At 31.8% G+C, this 12,324-nt stretch overlaps 1 long non-coding RNA gene across 1 annotated transcript; it reads left to right on the forward strand.

Annotated features, from left to right (window-relative positions):
* Window positions 1-10,315: 10,315 nt before the first annotated feature.
* Window positions 10,316-11,772, forward strand: LOC146722386 (uncharacterized). The gene is made up of 4 exons (XR_014925195.1): window positions 10,316-10,615; window positions 10,705-10,764; window positions 11,389-11,437; window positions 11,522-11,772. It is a non-coding gene; the product is annotated as an uncharacterized LOC146722386 (long non-coding RNA).
* The last annotated feature ends 552 nt before the right edge of the window (window positions 11,773-12,324 follow it).

Consider the following 12,324-nt stretch of genomic DNA (forward strand, 5'->3'; position numbering starts at 1 on the left):
GAGATATAATAGATGGTATGGGGAATGGAAGGAGGAGGGTTTACCGGAATACCTGAGAAAGGGATGGGGGGAAAGTAGATGGAGAAGGATAGTTAGGTTCAGAATGGAACAATGAGATGAGAGGGGCAAGATACTGGGAAGAAGAGGAGAAAAGAAGATGTAGGTTATGTGGGATAGAAGAAGAAACATGGGAGCATGTGATAGGAGAATGTGGGGGAGAAGGGGAGAAGGGAAACTGGTGGGAAAGAATGAAGGAAATATTGCAGGAAGGAGGAGAAGGGGAAGGATGGATGAGAGAAATAGAGAAAAAGAGGGAAGAGGGAAGAACGGAAGAAAAGGGGGAGGGAGGGGAAAAGGAGGAAGGAAGTATGAGGAGGAGAATGAGTGAGGTATGAATGCGGTGGTGGAGAATATATGGGAAATCGGAAGCCGAAGCGATAGGTAGGGACGGCTCTTTCTCTCTCTGAAGTAGTAGATAAGTAGGTTAAGGTAGAATTAAGTTATTTGTAAATTAGATGTAAGAGTAGAGATAAAAGTAGATAGTAAAGATTGTAAGAGTTTGTGTAAGGTTGGGGAACGCTCCTTCAAAAGCGCCTTCAATCCCTCAGGGGAAGAATAAAGAATTGAATTGAATTGAAAAATGATTTAAAAAATGGAATAAAACAGAATATAAAGTGAAAAAAAATTAGAACATTTTGTGCTTATCTGAATATTCCTTGTACATTCTGTATATATTTCAGAATGTTTTGGAATATTCTTGAGATGTTAATTTTGAATTTTAGGAACATTCTATGAATATTTCAGGAATGTTTAACGTTTACTGGGTATATGTATATATATGTACATATATGTATACATATACACATACACATTACATACATACATTAAAACATATTTTCACTATAAATATGTATTAACTTTTTAAAATTTATTTCAAGATAGAAAAAAAGAAAAAGAGATAGTGAGAAAAAAAAGAAGAAAGAAGAAAAGGAAAAAAGAAGGTATATGTTATAGAAAATAAATATAAAAGGGAGAGAAAAATAAATATAAAAAAAAAGGAAAAAGGAAAAGAAGAAAAAGGTATGTTTATTATTCAAACATTAAAAAATTCAATTTTGAAAAACAACCCAGTTTATTATAATATCTCTCTCTCTCTCTCTCTTTATATATATATATATACATACATACATATATATACATACATATATCAATATATATATATCAGGAGACGCGGTAGTGTCTCCGGCCATGTTCAAACCCTAAAAGACCTTAAAAGACACTACAAGTTTCCTTATCCTGCACCATCAAAGTCCATTTTTTGGGGGTGTAGAACTACTAAAATATAAAAAATTTTGAATTGCACGTAATATATCCTGAAAGGCGGCATCGCCACGAGTAATTTGAGCCAAGAAAAAATAAAATCGGTCAAGCCGTTCTGGAGATACAAGCGGTCAAAAAGTGACGTTTTTCATGAAAAATGAAGTAACGTCGTCTTCTTCTTCTTCTTCTTCTTCTTCTTCTTCTTCTTCTTCTTCTCTGTCCGCGTATAAATCTCTTCTCACCTTTCACTCACACCTCCCTCAACTTCCACCCACCCCTTTCCCTCCCACATCCCGCCCCCACCCACCCCCACCCCCATACCCACCCCCACCCCCACTCCCACCCCCACTCCCACCCCTCTTTCGCCTCTTTCACCCTCTTTCGTCCTCTCACCCTCTTTCGTCCTCTCTCACCCTCTTTCACCCTCTTTCGCCCTCTCTCACCTCTTTCGTCCTCTTTCACTCTCTTTCATATCGTCCTACCTATTTCACCCTCTCTTTCATTCCCTCTCACCCCCTTTCGTTCCTTCTTTTCAACCCTCATTTCGTCCTCTCCTCACCCTCTTTTCGTCCTCTCCTCACCCTTCTTTCTTCTCTTCACCCTTTCTTTTCACCCTCTTTTCATTCCCCTCTCACCCCTCTTTTCATTCCAACTCTCACCCTCTTTCGTCCTCTTTCACCCTCTTTCGTACCTCTTTCACTCTCTTTCGTCCTCTCTCACCCTCTTTCATTCTTTCTCACCCTCTTTTACCCTCTTTCGTCCTCTTTCACCTTTTTTCACTCTCTTTCGTCCTCTCTCACCCTCTTTCATTCTTTCTCACCCTCTTTTGCCCTCTCTCATCCTCTTTCGACCTCTTTCACACTCTTTCGTCCTCTCTCACCCTCTTTCGTCCTCTCACCCTCTTTCGTCCTCTTTCACCCTCTTTCGTTCTCTCTCACCCTCTTTCGACCTCTTTCGTCCTCTTTCACCCTCTTTCGTCCTCTCTCACCCTCTCTCACCTCTTTCACCCTCGTACGTCCTTTCTCACCCTCTTTCGTTCTCTTTCACCCTCTTTCGCCTATCTCGTCTTCTCTTACCTTCATTCGTCCTCTCTCACCCTATCTTCAAAAAATCATAAGAATGAAAAGGTCAAGCTATGTTCAAAAGAAGGTCCTCAAAAATTTAAACCTAGTCTGTACAATGAAAAATAATTACTCGTAATTCCAGAGTTCCAATTTGTTAATATCGAATAATGTATTTGTTTCAAGTAATGGCAGTAGAGTCAAATACATACCTACGTATATGCAGTTTTTGCTGTTAATTGTACTTGAACGAAAAAAATAATTAAATGATTTAAATATAGCACATTTTAAATCAAGAAACTTATATAATCGAACTCTGTTTAGAAAAAGGTAGAACATTTCATTTGCCTCTGCCTTTACAAGAAACATTGGATAAGGTATGTCCTCCGGAAGATCCTATAAATTTGAATCACGAGTTGCACATTCTCGTTCGAGGTATACCCAAGAAATCTAAAGTGGTTTGGGAAAATTTGGTAGATATTAATAAAATGTATAAGGCTTTACAATGGTTGAAAGAAAATAATCCTCATTACTCAAAAATTCGTCTTCCAGCGTCATCTGATGATCTATTAAAGGATAAGTTGCAGGAAACAGAATATAGGATTGTCGATGAGGAAAGCGACAATGACGAAATAAATGAGGTGGTTGAGGAATTACCAGCATTGAATTTGTACAATGTACAGCAAAACAAAAATAATAATGATCAAACCGTTTTAAAACGTACGGCTTTTCTCACACAAATCACTGAACATTCGGATATTAACGATCAGTATACAATATACCCAATACACGCGAAAAGAATCGATAACGAATCTGCATTGAAGCTTTATCAAATGGTGAAAATTGAAGATTTTCCAATGGATAATCGTTATAAATATCTGGATGTCATGTGTTTCCCTGATTTATATCCTGATGGTGTCAATGGACAACGAGAAGATAGAAACTTTGCATTGCCGGAATATTTATTTATTAGAACACGATTGATGTCGAAACATAGTAGATTCAGGTTGAATCTGCAGTATCTGTTCTTCCTTCTCAATGATGCTAACTACCGACAGTTGAAAAGTGGTATCTATTATACGATGATGGTTACTAACCCACGAGAGAGATACACTGCTGGTAGATACTTGAACGAATTGAAAGGTTACCAATTAGAATCGAATTTAATGAGTATTTTCGCAAAATTGAGAAATACGGATCAATTTTGGCGACAACCGTCCAATAATGTAAAATGCATGACTTTGCATTACGGTCCAGCGACGTGGTTTTTGACTTTGAGTCCTAGTGAATGGAAATGGTCCGATTTGGGTGAATATTTACGAGATATGAATCCCGATAAAGAGAAGTTAGGCATCAACGAACTAATCGCATACGATCCTGTAAGTACTTCTAGATTCATGTGCATAAAATTCAAAGCCATGATTGATTTTATTTGTTCGTCCGATAATCCTATAGGAAAGGATTATTCATTACTTCTGGCGACTGGAATATCAACGTAGAAGTATGCAGCACATGCATTGTATGATTTGGATAAAAGATGCTCCAGTATTAGGAAAATCGCCGGATGAAGAAGTTGCTACGTTTATTCAAAAATACGTAACGTGTGAAATTCCAGATGAAAATGTTTCGCCAACGTTGTACGATACGGTAATAAGTGATCAGAATCATAAACATAACTCGTATTGCATGCGTACGAAAAAAACGGAAACTAATATATACAGAAAGTGTCGGTTCGATTTTCCTCGGCCAGTTACTGAGAATTTCGTTTTAAGAGACGTTATCACTTCGATAGTCGGTAGAAAAAATTTACGCAGTAAGAGCAGATTGTACGATCTTCCTCGCAAGGAGTCGGAAAGGTTTATAAATGATTATAATCCGTCTATCAAATTAGCCTGGAAGGGAAATATGGACATACAATTTATTAGAGAAAAATCAGAGTTTTTAAACTCATATTTAACAAAATACACGACAAAGTCGGAAAAATGCAATACAGACTTTGAAGTGATAGATTCGAATAAGTCCTTGGCATCGAAACTGTGGAATTTTGCAATGCGTTCATTAAATAACAGAGAATGCGGTGCTTTAGAAGCTGCGGATACACTATTAGGGAATCCCTTGTACGGTACGGATAATGATACCATGGTCAAATGGATCGATGTTAATGAGGTGAGAAATAGAAAAGTTAAAACATTTAATGAAATTTAAGCTCTTGATGAAAATTCTACGAATATTTACTGTTCGTCACTCATCGATGATTACTATCCAAATAGACCTCAGGAATTAGAATCATTGAATTTGTACGATTTTGCCAGATTCTGGGAAATTACGAAACAGATGTCAAATAATGACGAAGTCAAGTGTTACAAACTGGCATCGGGTTTATTTTTAAAAAAACGAAAAAAGGGTTATTTAATTAACCATTATCGATTTAATATAAAAACTGAGCCCGAAAAATACTTTTACTCGCTGCTTCTTCTGTTCAAACCATGGAGAGATTTGAGTGAACTCAAAGGTACATTCGAGACTTACACGGATGCCTTTAAGAATTCAGAGTCTGTTTTAACGAAGGTAATGAAATATTACGAAAGGCTCGAAGAAATACAGAAAGCTTTTGAGAACGTTGCTGAATTAATCGAGAAGCGCGAAAATGATCTGAAAACAGCAGACAGAGACAAATCCGATGACGATGAACTGGATTGTAATCCGATAGAAGCTGACGACGCGATGAAAGATCTGGAAGATTTTGGTAAGATTGACGACCCGATTGATTTATCGCAAATGATGTCGCAATTGAACAACGACCAGAAAAGAGTCTTTGATGGAGTATGCCAAGTTTTACAAGATAAGAATCAGATTCTGCGACTGTACGTAAGTGGCGAGGGTGGTACAGGGAAAAGTTTTCTAATTAAAACGATTAAACATTGGATCAGAATAAATTTGGAAAAAACGACTGCCATATCTGCTCCCACGGGTATCGCAGCATTCAATATCGATGGCTTGACAATCCATAGAATGTTTCAACTACCGGTTAGTTATGAATCTACACCAAAATATACGCAATTGTCAGACATGGTCTTGAAAACTTTGAGAGACAAATTAAAGAATGTCGAATTATTTATAATCGAAGGAATTACATGTAACAATGCAATGATGGATTTAGGAACGACTGTATTCAGTGATGGTCAAGCCTATGTAGGTTTGTCACGAGTAAGTAAATTGGAAGGCCTACATTTGATAAATTTCAATCCAGCATCAGTTAAAGCAAACTCGAGAGCCATTGTAGAATATAATCGACTGAGATCTATATTCAAATCTGAACTGCCACAAATCAATCCGTCCGAGAAAAAGGTTGTGAAAATGTACGATCGTCGATGGGATATCCCTAATATCATTGATGATATGCAGAATTATGATTGTGAGGAACCAGAAAGTATAGTTACGTGGAAAATATATGGCCTTTGCAATAACGATGCTGTTTCGTGTTACGCTAATGTAATATTACAATGTGCGTTTCATTGCGTACGTATTAGGCAACAAATACTGAAAAATAAAGCATCGAATGCATTGACTGATGCTATCTGCGCGTATGGTGAACGTAAATATTGCAACATTCAAGCGGTTAGAAGATCTGTCGGAAAACGCTTCGAGGAACGAACACAACAAGATGTTTCGGAATTTTTTACGGCTCTAATGTCGACGTATTCCGACATCAATGATGTATTAAAACTCGAATTAAAGCACGTAACATGTTGCTCGAATGTCAAATGTAATTACAATGTAACTAAGCTGGAAAGCAGTAGTTTGTTAATATTACCTATACATTCGACATTAAAAAGGAAAAAAGGTGTCACTCTACAAAGTTTGATTAATGTAGAATTTTCTAAATGGGAAACGATAAACGGCAATTGTAACAAATGTAAGGGCACCGTGTTGAAAAAGAAAACCGTAATCGAATCAACTTTATCCGTCGTAGTAATACAGCTCAATTTATATACTTTTATAAACGGTGCTTCTAAAAAAATTATCAACAATCGAATGACCGCCGTGCCGACGAGTAATATCACGATTAATAAAAAAAAGTACAAGCTAATAAGCGCTATATTTCACGAAGGTGAAGAAATGAATCGTGGTCACTACACGTGTATGTTGAGAGCTGACACAAAATCGGAATGGTATTACTCTAATGATATGGAAGTGTTCAAGAAAAAATGGCCCAAAGGAGCACAAGGGGCATAAATATTGTTCTTAGAACAGATTAAATAATGGCGCTGTATAAAGGCTGCCGTAAACGCTACATTAAAACATCAACTGTTCTAGCGCTGTATAAAAGTTGCCGTAAGCGCCAAAATAAAATATCGGCTGCTCTGGCGCTTTATAAAAGCTGCTGTAAGCGCTGCATTAAAACGAGTGCAATAAGTTTCTAATTTGACCTAGGCTTCATGACATTTCAAAAAGTATCATCAAGAAAAAAATTATCAGACAGAAATATGTATGTCGTGTTAAAATCGGAGAGACGAAGAAAAATATATGGTTGCGTTCTCACGAGAATGGGCGATGGAGGGGCCCATTCTTTATTTTCAATATTCATACAAGAATATAAATTCATTCTGTTGCAATTGAAATAAATGTGCAATGTATCGTTAAAAGTTATTACAATTATACAAACATTTACATATATGATTAAATAAAATATATATGTATACTATAATATAATTATATATTTTATATATGTACATATATACCATATATTTCAATTATTTTGAACTGTATTGCATAAATTGTTACTTATACAAAGTTATGTGATAAGAATCGAAAATACATATATTTGTAATACTTGAATTACTAGAAAGCTGCTCTATATATCTGTACTTTAAAAAGTAAGTGATATCCTAAAAAAATCATAAAAATGAAAAGGTCAGGCCATGTTCAAAAGAAGGTACTCAAAAATTTAAACGATCTAATAATAAATTATCACGAAAAGTAACTGATATGTTATTCAAGGTGCCAGTTCAAAGTGAACATACGTAAAGTGTATATTATCTAAATTTAGTAATAATATATTACCATGAAAAGTAACTGTGATATTTTATTCAAGGTGCAAGTTCACATTGAATATACATACATATAAGTAAAACTGATTACAATTTGATTCTAGAAAATAAGTGCGATATGTTATTCTTAGTGCACAAAATATAATAGTCGTTTATAGAGATTTGATTTGAAATTCATACTAGCCCGTACAATGAAAAATAATTGCTCGTAATGCCAGAGTACCAATTTGTTAATGACTCAGAAAAATAACATGGCGGCCTGCTCTCAAAAAACTTTCGATGGGTAGAATAAATAATTGAAATAAGAGTTGTGAAAATTGTATAAATTAAAAACCTCCAATCTTTCTTTAGTAAAATTTCGAATTTTCGTATCAACTTCCGATTTGTGTTATACCGTATTTTCAGGGAGTAAGTTATTGATCAGAAAACTTTGCCTTGTTGCTCGAAACGGGTGTATATTAAGTAAAATTTATAAATGTACAGTTCTCAGGTCAACTACAATAAAGCTATACGCTTAAAAAGTTTACTGATTATTTGTCGTAATATACAATAAAAAATTACATATTAATTATTCAAGATACAAGTGAGAAATAAATATCATTAAAATATACAAAAAAAATATATCAATTTGACTCTGAAAAGTAAGTGACATGGTTCTCAAAGTGCAAGGTTTCATTTGACTTACAATTTTCTTCAGAAACACAGAAGAAAAAGGTATTTGTATATAGTTTTGTATATTCACTTCGTTGTGTGTGTAGAGCTTTTAAAAATACGTTGAATTTTTATTCTAATCTAATCTTCTTCTAATGTAATACTTTTCGTATTTCAAATGTTGTAGTAATTATTCTGTAAGAGCTTTGACATTATTTCTAAATGGACATCGAGAAACATCATAGTTTTTTGAGAGCAGGCCGCCATGTTATTTTTCTGAGTCATTAACAAATTGGTACTCTGGCATTACGAGCAATTATTTTTCATTGTACGGGCTAGTATGAATTTCAAATCAAATCTCTATAAACGACTATTATATTTTGTGCACTAAGAATAACATATCGCACTTATTTTCTAGAATCAAATTGTAATCAGTTTTACTTATATGTATGTATATTCAATGTGAACTTGCACCTTGAATAAAATATCACAGTTACTTTTCATGGTAATATATTATTACTAAATTTAGATAATATACACTTTACGTATGTTCACTTTGAACTGGCACCTTGAATAACATATCAGTTACTTTTCGTGATAATTTATTATTAGATCGTTTAAATTTTTGAGTACCTTCTTTTGAACATGGCCTGACCTTTTCATTTTTATGATTTTTTTAGGATATATATATATTTATCCTATATTAGGATGGTTTAAAAAAACAATATTTTTTTTATTTGCCTTTCTGACTATTTCTTCCTCATGGTTAAAAATAATTCTTCAAATGTTCAAATTGCATTTATCATGGAAATTAACGTTTTTCAGTTTTTTATTTTTTTCTAAAATGAATATTCACTTTTTACAAGTTCTAACAATGTAAAATTTTTTCTCAGATACTTATTATTATTTTAAAATTTTTTCAAAATAAAATTGAATTATTTTGTGTCTGTATACATGCTTGTGAAGATGATTTTGAGTATATTTTTAAATTCAGTGAGCTGGTAAGTGCACAAAAAAATTATTAATGTTTGTGAATGTAATTATTAATTAAAATTATTAAATTATTAATGTTTAAATTTTTTTTACATATTTCTCTAATATCTAGCAAGTACGTGTATGATTGATTACTCGGAGAAAAAATTATTTACTAATGTACATAAAATATTAAAAATAAAAAAATTGAAAAATGTGTATGATTTTTAATGAAAAACTTGCTGGGTATTAGAGCAATATGTAAAAAAAAATTCAAGCATTAATAATTTTTTTGTGCAATTACCAGTTCAATGAATCTAAAAATATACCAAAAATTACCTTATTGTTATTTATTTATTTTATTGTTACTTCATTATCATTTTTATCCAAAGATATTGAGTCATCATTCTTTATCAATTTTGATGTTCTTTTTAAAGAAACATCACACTCATTTTATTTTTTGTTAACTTTGCTGAAATTTTTGCTGATGAGATTTATCTCCAACAATTGACTTTTACAGCATTTTTTGTCAAATTGTTTTCATTTATGGTGTTTCTAAAATTTTCTTACTTGATCGTTGTTTGCAAACTGTTTTGTCATTTACAGCATTGTGTTTCGGTATTATTGATGTAATAATATTTGCAAATAATAAATATTTAAAAAAAATAATAAATATGTTAATAAATATTTTAATATCAATAATATTTGCAAAAATTGTTTTATTTTCACAGACAATCACAGCTTAGGATCGACATATGTTTATAAAAATGTTCGATTTACGAGATTATATAACAAAATTCTAAAGGATTCATTGTATAAAAATAGAAACACATTAAATGGTAATAAATCACAGATTCAACAAAATAATGAATTAAATGTCGATAATATGACAAAAGAAAAATTAATAGAACAGATTAAACAAGAAATTCTATATGAAGAAATTGATTGGGAACCAATGAATGATGAAACCATTGCACAAGAAGTATTATCAATATAATTAAAACATTAATTAATTTGTGTATTACAGATAGAATTTATGTATCATAGAAAATTATCTTATTTTAACTGTGTGCTTTAGTAATCTCAAATATTTTATATTTTTTTACTCATTCTCCTGACTGCTGCCAACCGTAGGTTGGCGAAAAGAGAGGGAGTATGCGTTTCATCGAGCCCGGATCGGTCGTGACCTTAATTCTCGATAACTACTGCATAGTTTAATATCAACTTTGGAACATAAGTTTCTTATTAATCAAGGAAGGTTTAAAGCGTATTATTATCGTTATTTATTCTATTAATAAAAAGTGAAAAATGAGTATTATTTCGTCAATACGGTCTCTCATTGGCTGCTGTGTGAACCTAAGAGGAAAAAATGATTCACCAATGAGATTCGTTGTAGTATCCGGATAGGGAATGTTGGTGACATTGGTATATACATCTCGAAGTAATAATGGCGGGACTGATAGGATAGGTTAGCTGTCACCTGTTGCGTGTTATTGTCAACAACAATATTAAGTGAAGTGTATTATTATGGATATATCTCAAGAAGATATAAATAAAGAAGTAAGTTTCTTCTTTTATATTTATTGTTTTTTTCTTTATTTAGGATATTGTTATTATTATTTATTTATTGTTTCTTTATTTATATGTAGGAAGAAGATACTCGCTTGGAGATATCTGAAGAAGAAAACATTATTAATAATAGAAAACGAGTAAGTCTTGTTATTAATAATTAATAAAAATATATAATATAATTAATAATATAATTAATCTGTTGTAGTCATAACATGGCTATATGAATTTATATTTGTCTGCGTAGCCACTTATTTGCTATTAAATTTGCTGCGTAGTCACATTGCTATAAATATCCACATATATAATTGTATAAATGTATATAGTTATTTTCTCTCTTATTTGTATATTATATAATAATTATATAATTAATTAAAAATATGTATACAAATATATTTATAGTTATACAAAGATATTAGCTTACGCACCAATAATTATGGCAATGCAGACAAATATATTAACTTACATAGCCAATTATCTACTACAAAAGATTATTCACATATGTAATAATAATTAAGGCTATACAAATATATAAACTTACTTGTAATTACATAATGTATAAACTTATATAGCCATAAGAAAGTTAATATATTTGTCGAAGCCATAATTATAACTGCGTACAAGTTTACGTATTTGATATAAGATATTGTTGTCATCTGTGTTTGTCATCTGTCTCTCTCTATCTATCAATCTATCTATCTAGCTATTTTTTTTTTATTTATCTCTCTATTTATATTATATTATATTAATTAAAAAAATTGTAGCAGAAAAATATTTGGAAAGAATATAGAACATTGCAGTCACATGGTGAGTGTATGTGTGTCTTTATTATTATTATTATTATATTATATACATTGTAATATATATATTACATAATAAAAACTTTTACATGTGTAGGATGAAGAAGCAGAGAGACAAAAGAATGAAGAAACAGCATAAGAACAGCAAAAAGAAGAGTAGCAGGAAGCTTGCGGTACATATATGGGCAACATAGTTGCGCCGCATTCTAAATGTGCATGTTGGCAGCAATGTTGCGCCTTATTATCTGAAGAAAGAGTAGAGGAATCACCAATGGCCATAATATATTATTATAATCACAAGCAGGAATGAGGAATAGAAGAAACATCAAGAACATACATATATTAAATTTTTTTATTATTAAAAAAAATGTTTAATTATTATTAAAAAAAAAATGTTTAAAATGTTTTATCATTATTCATATATGTATACACATATATATTTATATTATAAAACATTTATATATATATATATAACACAATTATAACTATATATATAATTATATATATATAATAATACTATATATGTCTAATAATAACATTACAATTATTATTAGTCATATAAATAATAATTGTAATATTTATATTTATATAAATAATAATTAATATATTTTAGTCTCAGGATATGAGTTAGCTATAGGAGCCAAGCGCAGTTAATGAGGCGCGTATTTTTTCTAAAGGATTAATTAGGTTTTAATAATCATAAGAAATACATTTAATATACAAGACATTAAAGTGCGAACGTTTCGGCTCTTTCTTTGAGCCTTCTTCAGCGCATAGGTATAAATAAATAGCAGTAATAATACATTAAAAAACAATTAAAAATAATGTTCAAGACGTGCGATCTTGTTTCGCTCCATAATATATTTCATTATGTTTCTTAACGATTGTCTCATTTTACTT

This window comes from Nylanderia fulva, unplaced genomic scaffold (genome assembly GCF_048542155.1).
Source record: "Nylanderia fulva isolate GAGA-0341 unplaced genomic scaffold, ASM4854215v1 Scaffold320, whole genome shotgun sequence".
NCBI classification, from domain to species: Eukaryota; Metazoa; Arthropoda; class Insecta; order Hymenoptera; family Formicidae; genus Nylanderia; species Nylanderia fulva.